At 39.4% G+C, this 10214-nt stretch overlaps 1 long non-coding RNA gene across 1 annotated transcript; it reads left to right on the top strand.

Annotated features, from left to right (window-relative positions):
- The first annotated feature begins 3691 nt into the window (after positions 1-3691).
- LOC148315534 (uncharacterized) lies at positions 3692-9164 on the top strand. The gene is made up of 5 exons (XR_015840847.1): positions 3692-3839; positions 4498-4617; positions 5218-5381; positions 6632-6820; positions 9115-9164. It is a non-coding gene; the product is annotated as an uncharacterized LOC148315534 (long non-coding RNA).
- The last annotated feature ends 1050 nt before the right edge of the window (positions 9165-10214 follow it).

The raw sequence follows: 10214 nt of genomic DNA, 5'->3' as shown, positions 1-10214 counted from the left end.
GGATTTTGCCGATGACCAAAATAACTGGTTTGATCCAAAAAATGTAATTAATGGAAATGTGAGCAATGGAAGAAGGACGTTTTGAAACGTGCAGAGGAAGGATGCAATAAACAAATATCACCTGATGATAGTAGATCTGCATCAACTAACTACACCCATAGAAGTAGAAGTAAAGAATCTAACAGACAGAAGCTCACTTCTGTCAACGTCTTCAATTAAATTAAAGGCTCAAATGGAACGAGCATGTTTAAAGGCAAAGGCTGCTGATTTACAACAAAGGTTGGCACTTGAGCAAGAAGAAGCTGCAATTAAGGCAAAGAAGCAAATGCATGCAATGCAAACGGCACTCCCTGAGTCTGATGCTAAATTGGATGTCTTGAGAAGATATGAAAATACCCAGGAGGATGGTATCCACATTCCTGATGAGTGTGTTACAATTTAAACAAGGAAAAACATTCAATTACCATCACAGCCTATCAGAGCAACAAGCAGTGTTGACCTGAAATGCTCCCACTTCGACTATTCCAATGGCTAGATTTCCACATCAGACAGAAAGTAGAGAACAACAGGGACATGTGCTTGATGGCCTTTGCCAAGCAATCTCACAGCAAGCCAGTGTCGCAGAATACTTAGCAAAGAGTCAAAAAGCATCGCTACTTACCGAACTTTCCATTCCTACGTTTAAAGGCGACCCTCTGCATTATAAAACCTGTATAGGTGCCATTGAACATGGGATTGAAGGCCGTACAAGTGATAACCGTGATCATCTTCAATTTTAGCTGCAGTATACTAGTGAACAACCACATGAGTTGGTGAAGAGCTGCATCCATATGGAACCTCTGACAGGATATACCAAAGCAAAACAAATCTTGAAGGAGTTTTATGGTGATGACTTCATGATAGCAGAAGCATATTTAAAGGAAGCCATGGATTGGCCAACAATCAAGTCTGAAGATGGTGTTGCACTTCAGTCTTTCACATTATTCCTTATGGGCTGTTTGAACATAATGGCAGATGTTAATTACATGGAGGACTTGGACAACATGGCTAATATAAAGGCATTGGCAAACAAACTTCCATACAGACTTATAGAATCTTGGAGAAAATTTGCCTGCAATCTCCAAGAAAGAACAAATAGAAGAGTGAAGTTTAAGGATTTTGTTGACTTTGTTGACAAGCACGAAAGATTCTATAAAACAGAAAACAAAATCACAACACACAGAAACACCAAAATCAAAGAAAGTCTTCACAACAGTCATTGTGCCCGCCAAGATGGAAAACAACAAAACCACCACGCCAAAGGCAGAACCTGTTTCAGTGGATGCTATTGCCAAACCATGTGCTAATTGTAATGGAGAGCAACAGTCTCACAATTTGTAAGGAATTTAGGAGAAAGCATCACAAGGATAAGATTGACTTCTTGAGGAGCAAGGGTCTGTGTTTTGCATGTTTGATGCACGGTCGCATTAGCAGTTGCTGGAAACAAAAGCTTCAATGTCAAGAATGCTCTAGACTGCATCCTACAGCACTACACATTGTCCATAAACTTCTGCAAAGAAACAGCCTAAGACGATTGTGAATAGCAGTACCTATTAAGCGCCCTCGTACAAACAACAGAAACCTGGGGTGTCACTGGGGCCTGTAAATAGGACTGCATCCTTTCAATAATTCCGGGATGGGTCAAGGCACAAAAAGGAACCAAGACAGTGACGACTTACTGTCCGGTTTAAAAATGCCCTGACGCCTTTTTTTAGACTGAAATAACTTACTAAAGTTTTCGTTTTGTGCCATTCAGAATGGGAGAGGGAGCCAGGAGGCGAAACAGCCGTCTTGCCAGTTCAATCCCGCACACCCTCTGACTCTCACCCTCCGTTCTGCCTTTTTATTGAAACTAACTCATCAATAACTAATCACCAGAAGACAGAAAAGCATCAACAACTAATCACCAAGAGACAGAAAACATCAATAACTCACGGTATAAAGGTCAGTTTAACTAAAGCATCAATAACTAATCACCAGGGACTCCAGCAGGCAGAAAATCATAACCCAAGGTCAGTTTAACTAAACACATCTTCAGGATACGGTGTCTGTGTGTGTGTGTGTTAAAATAACAAGTAAGTGTCTCTGTGTGTGTTAAACATTAATGAGTGTATAAAAACATGATTATGAATACACAAACTGATTACCTATCCTCAGCCCATCTTACATTTCCCCCCTGTTGTGGATTTAAAAATCATGTCCTTACGGCTTTAAGACAGATCATCATAATGAAATCATACAACAGTGTGATCATCAGTGGAGGAGCGAAAACCTCACATTAGGGAAAAATTCCCCTCCTCCCTTCCGGCGTAGAATGAGATCCTCATAATTTGATGACCATCAGGGAATAAAACTTGTCCCTGGGGTGACTTGGTGGAGGCCCTTGCCTCGTTGTAGGAGAGGACAGCCGTCCTTACCTCCCGGATCTTCGTGTATGGTGTGTGTGTGTGTGCACGTGTGTGGACAGGGGCAAGAAGTCCATGTGTTTTTACGTTTTAGTGTCCAGTTTGAGTTCGTCATTCTCAACATTAATCAGGTTGTAACGGTACATTTGGGCAACAAACCTACGATTAACCATCATCTTTGTCATAAAAATAATGCAACATGAACAGACTAAACATAACAAAATGAAAACTATAATTATCCCTATATATTGTTTTTTTAAATTCTTCATAGTGGTCATAACATCAATAATTGTTTCATTTTTATTAAAAATTTAAATGCAGTAATGTACTCCAATCAAGGCTGATATTCCTTTGTTATGTACGTCATTAATTTCCAAACAATATCTAATCTTTTTGTTCTGTGGCTTCAACATATTTATCATCTCATCAATATTAGCACCACAGAGTACTGAGTTTCGAGATCCTCACAATAGTCGTTCTCAAAATGATATTTTTTTTATCAATTTAGCTTTGTTAAGGTAAGATATTTTATTGACAATCTAACATTAATATGCAAAGAACATGTACATTAGTACGAAATGTAAAAAAAAATTGTGGTGGGGGGGGTGCGAATTGTTTTCTTCTTGGTAGGGGGGGCATGACAGGAAATAATTGAGAACCACTGGTCTAGTCACACACCAGCTCGGGTTCATTCCCTACCAGAGAAATGACATTCCATGTCCCCAGAGCTAGGCGCTTTATGTTGCCGGGGATTGGACTGCCTTTGACTGCCTCCTAGCTCAAAGGAAACCCAAATTCTTTGGTCCCGCCCACTGGTAGTGAGCCGAAGCCCTTGTATTAAATAATAAATAAATACATAAAATAAAAAAATTAATAAATTTAAAAAACGGACCGATCCACTGCTTGGGTTAGTTTGACCCACCTTGAGATCCGTTCCCACTCAGTGACAGTGTCTACAAGCCACTGCCACCAGGCCAGTGAACCGACATCCAGGCAGTGACAAAAAACGTGATCAAATTACATTGCTCATCATAAGGTGTTTGTGAGACGCTCTTTGTATGTTTCCTCAATTAAGACCTGTTTTCCATTGGTGTATTTGAAAAAAGTGGTGAACCTGTTAAATTCACTACAAAACGTTAAGAAGATGAAAGTAATGTTTGAAGGAATATTATTTTTCTATCGACATGCCGGCGGGCGGGCACAGATAGAGAGTGATAAAGCAGCACCACCCGCGCGGGGCGTGCTGACGAAAAGGCAAGCGCTCCTCCTCTCATCGCGTCCTTATTAAGACAGAAAAAAGACGCTGTTGAATTTGACCTATTCGCAGTTCGAGCAGGTGCTTAACGCTGGAGAATATCACCACTTCGAAGTTCGAACTGCTGTTGAAACGGAGAGGTAAGTGTTTTTCGTTTGTTTTTATTCAAAACATGCCTCGAGTGCATTTGTTCATGGTTAGAGATAGTTGTGTGGAAAACACTATACAAAGTAGCACCATGGATGTGGGCCTACAACACTGGCCTAGCAAACATGTGCTCCTACATCGACATAATTGACGAGCTCCAGTTAAGCATTGAATAATTATAAAACGTCATGGTGCTTTTACTCATTTAAAGAACTAAACCGACGCGTATTTTCATCCGGTGGTCAGGTTTGCATTGAATGTGAGCACGAGGGACGCTAGCTTGTTGCGTTAGCTTTGCGGAGCTAACAGCTTGCACTTTTGTTATAGAACAACAGAATGCAAGTACCATGATAATTTCTGTCATTAATTTTTGTGTAAGACACGATGTTCACTGGTTAATTACATGATTCTTAAAGCAAAGGTTACTGTGAATGCAATTTTGGTAAGATTTTTGTAGTCACACTGCATAAATCTGTCTGTCTGTTGTTTAAACTTCAATATAAACTATTATGGTTGAAATCATTAATTGGGATGGAGGGATTGATATTTTTTTAATTTATAATTTATTTTTCTTACACTGATATTGTTAAAACTCCATTTAGCCTATAGTATTAATAATTCTCAACACAAAACTGTCTTTTTTCTTTATAGAATAAACAATGCCTTCCCTGAGATGCAGGAAGTCCCCAAAGCAGGATACTATTGAACATGCAGTCAAGGGTCTGGACAAGACTGCGGAGTTAGAAGCGAAGTATATAAACTCATTTAAAGGTATGATGTTAACGCTTTTGCTAAGATATATTATTGTTTTCTGATAACCAAGCTGACATCGTTTTTTAAGTGGTTATTTTACATTAAGAGTGTCTTGACCTTTTCTTTTGTCAGTTTCAAGTTATTTCAGTGAGCGTGAAACCTGATGGTAGGAGTTCTATCTAAATTAAGGCTGTACTTGATGACGCCCTCCGGCATTTTTATACCACAATAGACCAGTGAACAAGTCCGATATTGATAGTCTAGTGTAAAGCACGTTATACGTCACAGAGATCACGTGACGCGATCCAATATGACTGTGTATACAGTGTATGTCATTGTTATGAAACTAAATAATCTTAAAGTTTTTTTTTTACGTAACCAGGTGCCATTGACATTTGTACTTTCAGTCCTAATACATACTGGCTAATGCAATGCTGGAAAATGAATTTTGGCTGGTCTGTTCCTTTAAAATCATAAAGAAGGGCTCTGCTCTATCCCTCACAAGAAGCAATGTTTCAAACCACCCTACATTAGTATAGTGGCCCAAATGAATATGATGACTCCTTATTTGTGTGCTTAAAAATATGACGAAGCTATCTTGATTTCCCTGTTAACTAGGTCGAGGAGTATTTACCAAGGCCCCTTTCAGGAAAGACGACTTTATTCTTTATTATGGAGTACAGAGGAAAATTGATAGATTCTGATAAATCTCAACGCAGGAAGATGGATGGAAGAGGCACTGTCTTTTTGTTTGACTTCCGCCGGCAAGAAAAAACTTGGAGGTGAGGCAAAGATTGAGATGTTATCTTATTTTTGTTTTTATTTAAAAAAATAAACACATACTCATCCCATAAGTGTTTGGGGAAAAATCATTCTCTAAGCAAAAATGTATACCGTATTTTCGCACCCAAAAGACGCGCCGTGTCAAAGGGCGCAACACCTGTTGAGGCCGCTATTTCTGTCTTTGTAACATATACTGGACGCACCGCCTGACAAGACGATAGCACAGCTGCTGTTAGCATAGCATGAACTTGGCAGAGCTGCCCACACTGACACAGCCGATAGCAGCCTACTATGCCCCAATAACATGAGCAATCACCCCATTGTTGCAGCAGACGCCAAGTCTCTATTGACAATAGCTGACAATGGCTCAGGCCAATATTAGGTGCATTGGCAATAGCCTACAAAGCAACGTCAGGGGAGGGACTTGGCTGCTCACCACACTCCTTAGAGTCACGGTTTCAAAAAAAAATAAAAAACTCATCATACAAGCAAACAATGAAACATAGAAATAAGATTAACACAAACATGTATCTCTCATGCCATCAATATACCCAAAAAAAATGAAAATAATACAAAAGCCACTCAGCCTTAGCTAATTCAAGCAATGCATTCTGGGAGCAGAGACCCACAATCCCATAGCTGTTTAGAGAGATTTGCATGGCTGTTTAAAGAGATGTGCTGTTATGCTTTGGACTTTTTGTCTGTTGTCTAAACCTGGGACGTTTCTTGCTTGCAATAACATAAATGATAAGACAGACTAAAACATTGTGGACAGCTGCCCTTTGTCCAGCTTTTTCCAACACCATCACCCAAACATTATAGTCAGATGGTGTATTTGTCACGGTCGATTGTAAGCATGGACAACTCACTCTTTGCCCAGCAGGGTGTGCTAACATGCACTTCCAACAGCTCGTTGATGACAAGGGCTGATGGACGTGAGTGGTACTTTGTCCATTTAATGGACGCATCGACTGACAGGGCGCTTTGTTTGCTTATGACTGCGAAAATACGGTAATTACTTTTATTCATGCGTTGAATCTGTACAAATGAAAATATAGACCATGAAGTCTCAAAGACAAGCTGTTAATAGGGTCTGATTCCAATAGAAATTTCTTGTATGATTTGATTTAGAAGATTTAAAAATTGTGGATTTCCTATTTTTATGTTTTGTGTACACAAGATTGTCTCAAAGATTAATTTCTGACATTGATTGAATAATTTTTTTTTTTTTTTTTAAATCTATTTTAAGTGTTGATGCCGCTCAAGAAGATGGCAGTCTGGGAAGACTGGTTAATGATGACCACATGCACCCCAACTGTAAAATGAAGAAGAAGACAACAGAGGACAGACCACACCTCTGTCTGTTTGCGCTCCGAGACATTGATGTTGGCGAAGAAATAACTTAAGACTATGGACCAGCTGGCCTTGGAGAACACAGGTTTGTAAGATGCATCTTTAAGTACAATAACAGAGCCCACTTGTGGTGTTCTGGTGATGTAGTTTCCAATTAGTTTGGCAATCTAATAAATGTATGTTGAGGTTTCTATGGAAGTTGAACATGCTGACTGACTGGGGGAGTTCTCCATTGTCCACTATCTGTAATTCAAATTTGTGGGTCTGAGTCAAAGTTTGGCTCTTCAGGAACAACGAACTGGTCAGGGAGTGACAGTATTACAAAGTTCTGCGTTACTCTTTTCTGGGCGGTGGCCCTGTTAGGCCATCATATGCCATATTGCAAATATCCCCATTGTGGGACTAATTAAGGACATCTTTATGTTGTGGTTTCCCTACCAGAACCAGCACCAACCCTGTATATTCATGATATAAAACACTGTTTCAATTTGATATTTAGCCTTTCTATACTGTAAAAATAGAAGACCCCAGGCTTTCCTGCGCCCCCTTGCCCAATTGGTGGTGTTCAGGAGACAACCTGGGACTGAAATATCAGTCACAACCAGTGTTGTTTTCGTCACTGATGACTATGACGAAAATACTTCGTTAACGCCCCTTTTTTAATGACGATGACAAGCTAAACGAGGTTCTTTTATGACGAAAACATGACGTGATGTACATGAATTTTTTTCGTTGACGAGACAAAATTGTTAGCATGTGGTTCATAAATTATTTTATGTTGCTTTTAGTGAAATAAAGCCACAACAGTTGCCCAACAAAATGTTTTGCTTCTCTGCTTATTTTGGAGCAGTGAGCATTGATTCCACTGTTGCCACTTTTTTCTGTTTGTAATGAAGAATCCTTTGTAGTCCATCCAAAAGTCTTTGTTATTGGGTGGAAACCTTGAATGCCTTGTTTTAACTCAAATGGACTTAAACCCATCCATCCATCCATCCGTTATCTGTACCGCTTCTCCTCACTAGGGTCGCGGGGGGTGTTGGAGCCGATCCCAGCTGTCTTCGGCAGTAGGCGAGGTACACCCTTGAATTGGTGTCCAGCCAATCGCAGGGCATACATAGACGAACAACCATCCACGCTCACACTCATGCCTAGGGGCAATTAGAGTGTCCAAGCAACTTGCCATGCATGTTTTAAGAATATGGGAGGAAACCGAATTACCCAGAGGAAACCCATGCAGGAAGGCCGGAGCCAGAATCGTACCTACGACCTCAATATTGTGAGGCCATCCTGCTAACCAGTTGGGCCACCGTGCCGCTTGGACTAAAACCTTTGTGAATAAATTGACGAAAACTAGGGTAAAACTTTTTTTGCGTTTCCGTCGATTAAAACTGGACTAAAACCCTTTTTTTAGTTTTCGTTGACTAAAACTGGACTAAAACTATAACGAATTGGGATGACTAAATGTGATGTAAACAAATCAGCACTTTGTCCAAATGACTTGGACAAAATCTAAAATGCCTGCCAAAAACAACACTGGTCACAACACGCGTCTACAGAAGATTAATTGGCATGGGCGAAATTAATTAGTTTTATTTCATTCATGAGCTTATGTTTTGTTTTGGGTGGCTAAGGCTTAAAATGTGTAAAAATCTAATCCAACCTCAAATATAATTAATTCAATAAATTTATGATGCTACTAAAACATCGAAGCAGCCTCCTCCAGGCTTTACAGACTCAGAAATGGAGGTATGCGTATCGTGTACTCATCCTGTCGTGTCTCGAGATGTTAAAATTGCAGTTAGATAGACGTGTGCTGATTAGACAAGACTTCTAATATATCTGGTGTCACAGGATATTTGTCAGTGAATGTGTATGTCTGGTTTGAGGCTCACTCAGCTTTTTCTTGTGTTGTGGGGTCCAGTTGAGTTGAATTGCGTGTCAGGTATGTTGGCCATCTGACACCCAACTGTCAGGTTTGTGTTTGTGGGGACCCCGTAGAGCCATTTTTATTGTTGACATAAATCATAGCTAATCATCTTTTCCTTCATTATCATATGAAATACAGTTAGGAGTTGTATGTGCCTTTACTATGTTATAATCTTAGAACCTACCAGCCACTACAGGTGTCCGACAAGAAGACTTTTGGCTGTCCTGTGCTCCATTGCGCCCCTGGTGGCGTTCAAAAGACAACCTGTGACTGAAATATCAGTCACAACATATCTCTACTGAAGATTAATTGTCATGCGCTAAAGTAATTGGTTTTGTTTCATTCGTGAACTTGTTAGTTTTTGTTTTGGGTGGCCAAAGCCTAAAATGTGTAAAATTCTGATCCATTTTCTTTTTTTAATTCATTAAATTAATATTCAACTTGTTCATTAGGATGGAGGACAACCGACAATGACTGAATCGGCTGAGGTTGATGCCACCAGAACATCGAAGCAGCCTTCTCAAGTTTTGACAGACTCTGAAAAGGAGGTATGCGTATCATGTGGTCATCCTGTCGTGTCTTGAGATGTTAAAATTACAGTTAGATAGACCTGTGCTGGTTGGACAAGTTTTCTAATATATCTGGACATAAATCGTAGCTAATAATATTTTCCCTCATCATCATATGATATACAGTTATGCCTAGTATATGTCTTTACTATGTTACAATCTAAGAACCTACCAGCCACTACAGTTCTCTCATTGGGAGACTTAAGCTTTCGTCAGGTTGTCGACTGCTGCATTGCCCTCTTATTGGCTTTAAGTACACAACCTGTAACTGAATTATCTGTCAGAACAGAACCTATGTGTCTACAGCAGGTGATTTGGCATGTGGATTCTTCAGATTTTTAGAAAATAGGTAAAATTGTGATCAAAAGTTTAAAATGTCTAAAATTCTGGTATAGTTTGCAATAGTATATCTATTAAATCATTTCAAAACTTCTTAACAAGGATGGAGAACATTGGCTGTGACCGAATTGGTTGAGGTTTAGATTACCAGGACCATTGAGCAGCCTCCTCGGGATCTACAAATTTAGGAATGAAGATATGCATCCCATGTTACAATCCTGTTATGGCCCGAGGTTTTGAAGTTGCAGTTACATATTGGGCTGGGCGATATGGCTGATAAGTACATAGCGATATAAGTATTTCATATGGGTCCATCGATACACATTGAATTCTTTTTTTATATTATTTTATTTATTATCGTTTTTATTTTCCAATATTTTCACTGCCCTGTTAAAAAAACATTTAATGTAGTTTTCCTCCCGGGAGCTTTTTGTTACGGTCAATTAATTTTGTTATTACATTATTTTGTCATATCATTCATCAATATTTTAGTTTTTTTTTTTTTTTCAAATAGAATTAAGACCTTTTTCTGTGCAGATTCCTCTGGGGATTAAGTATTTAATGGGTTCTCAATTTTCTCTTGGACTCTGATGCAACCCAGTCTCCTCCCTTGGACAAAAAATATGGGCTGAATCTTCCTTGGA

Source organism: Idiotropiscis lumnitzeri, unplaced genomic scaffold (genome assembly GCF_059441095.1).
Source record: "Idiotropiscis lumnitzeri isolate Australia: NSW breed Sydney's pygmy pipehorse unplaced genomic scaffold, RoL_Ilum_1.0 HiC_scaffold_110, whole genome shotgun sequence".
Lineage (NCBI taxonomy): Eukaryota > Metazoa > Chordata > Actinopteri > Syngnathiformes > Syngnathidae > Idiotropiscis > Idiotropiscis lumnitzeri.
Note: the sequence above shows the minus strand (reverse complement) of the source record. Positions and strands in the feature narration are given on the sequence as shown.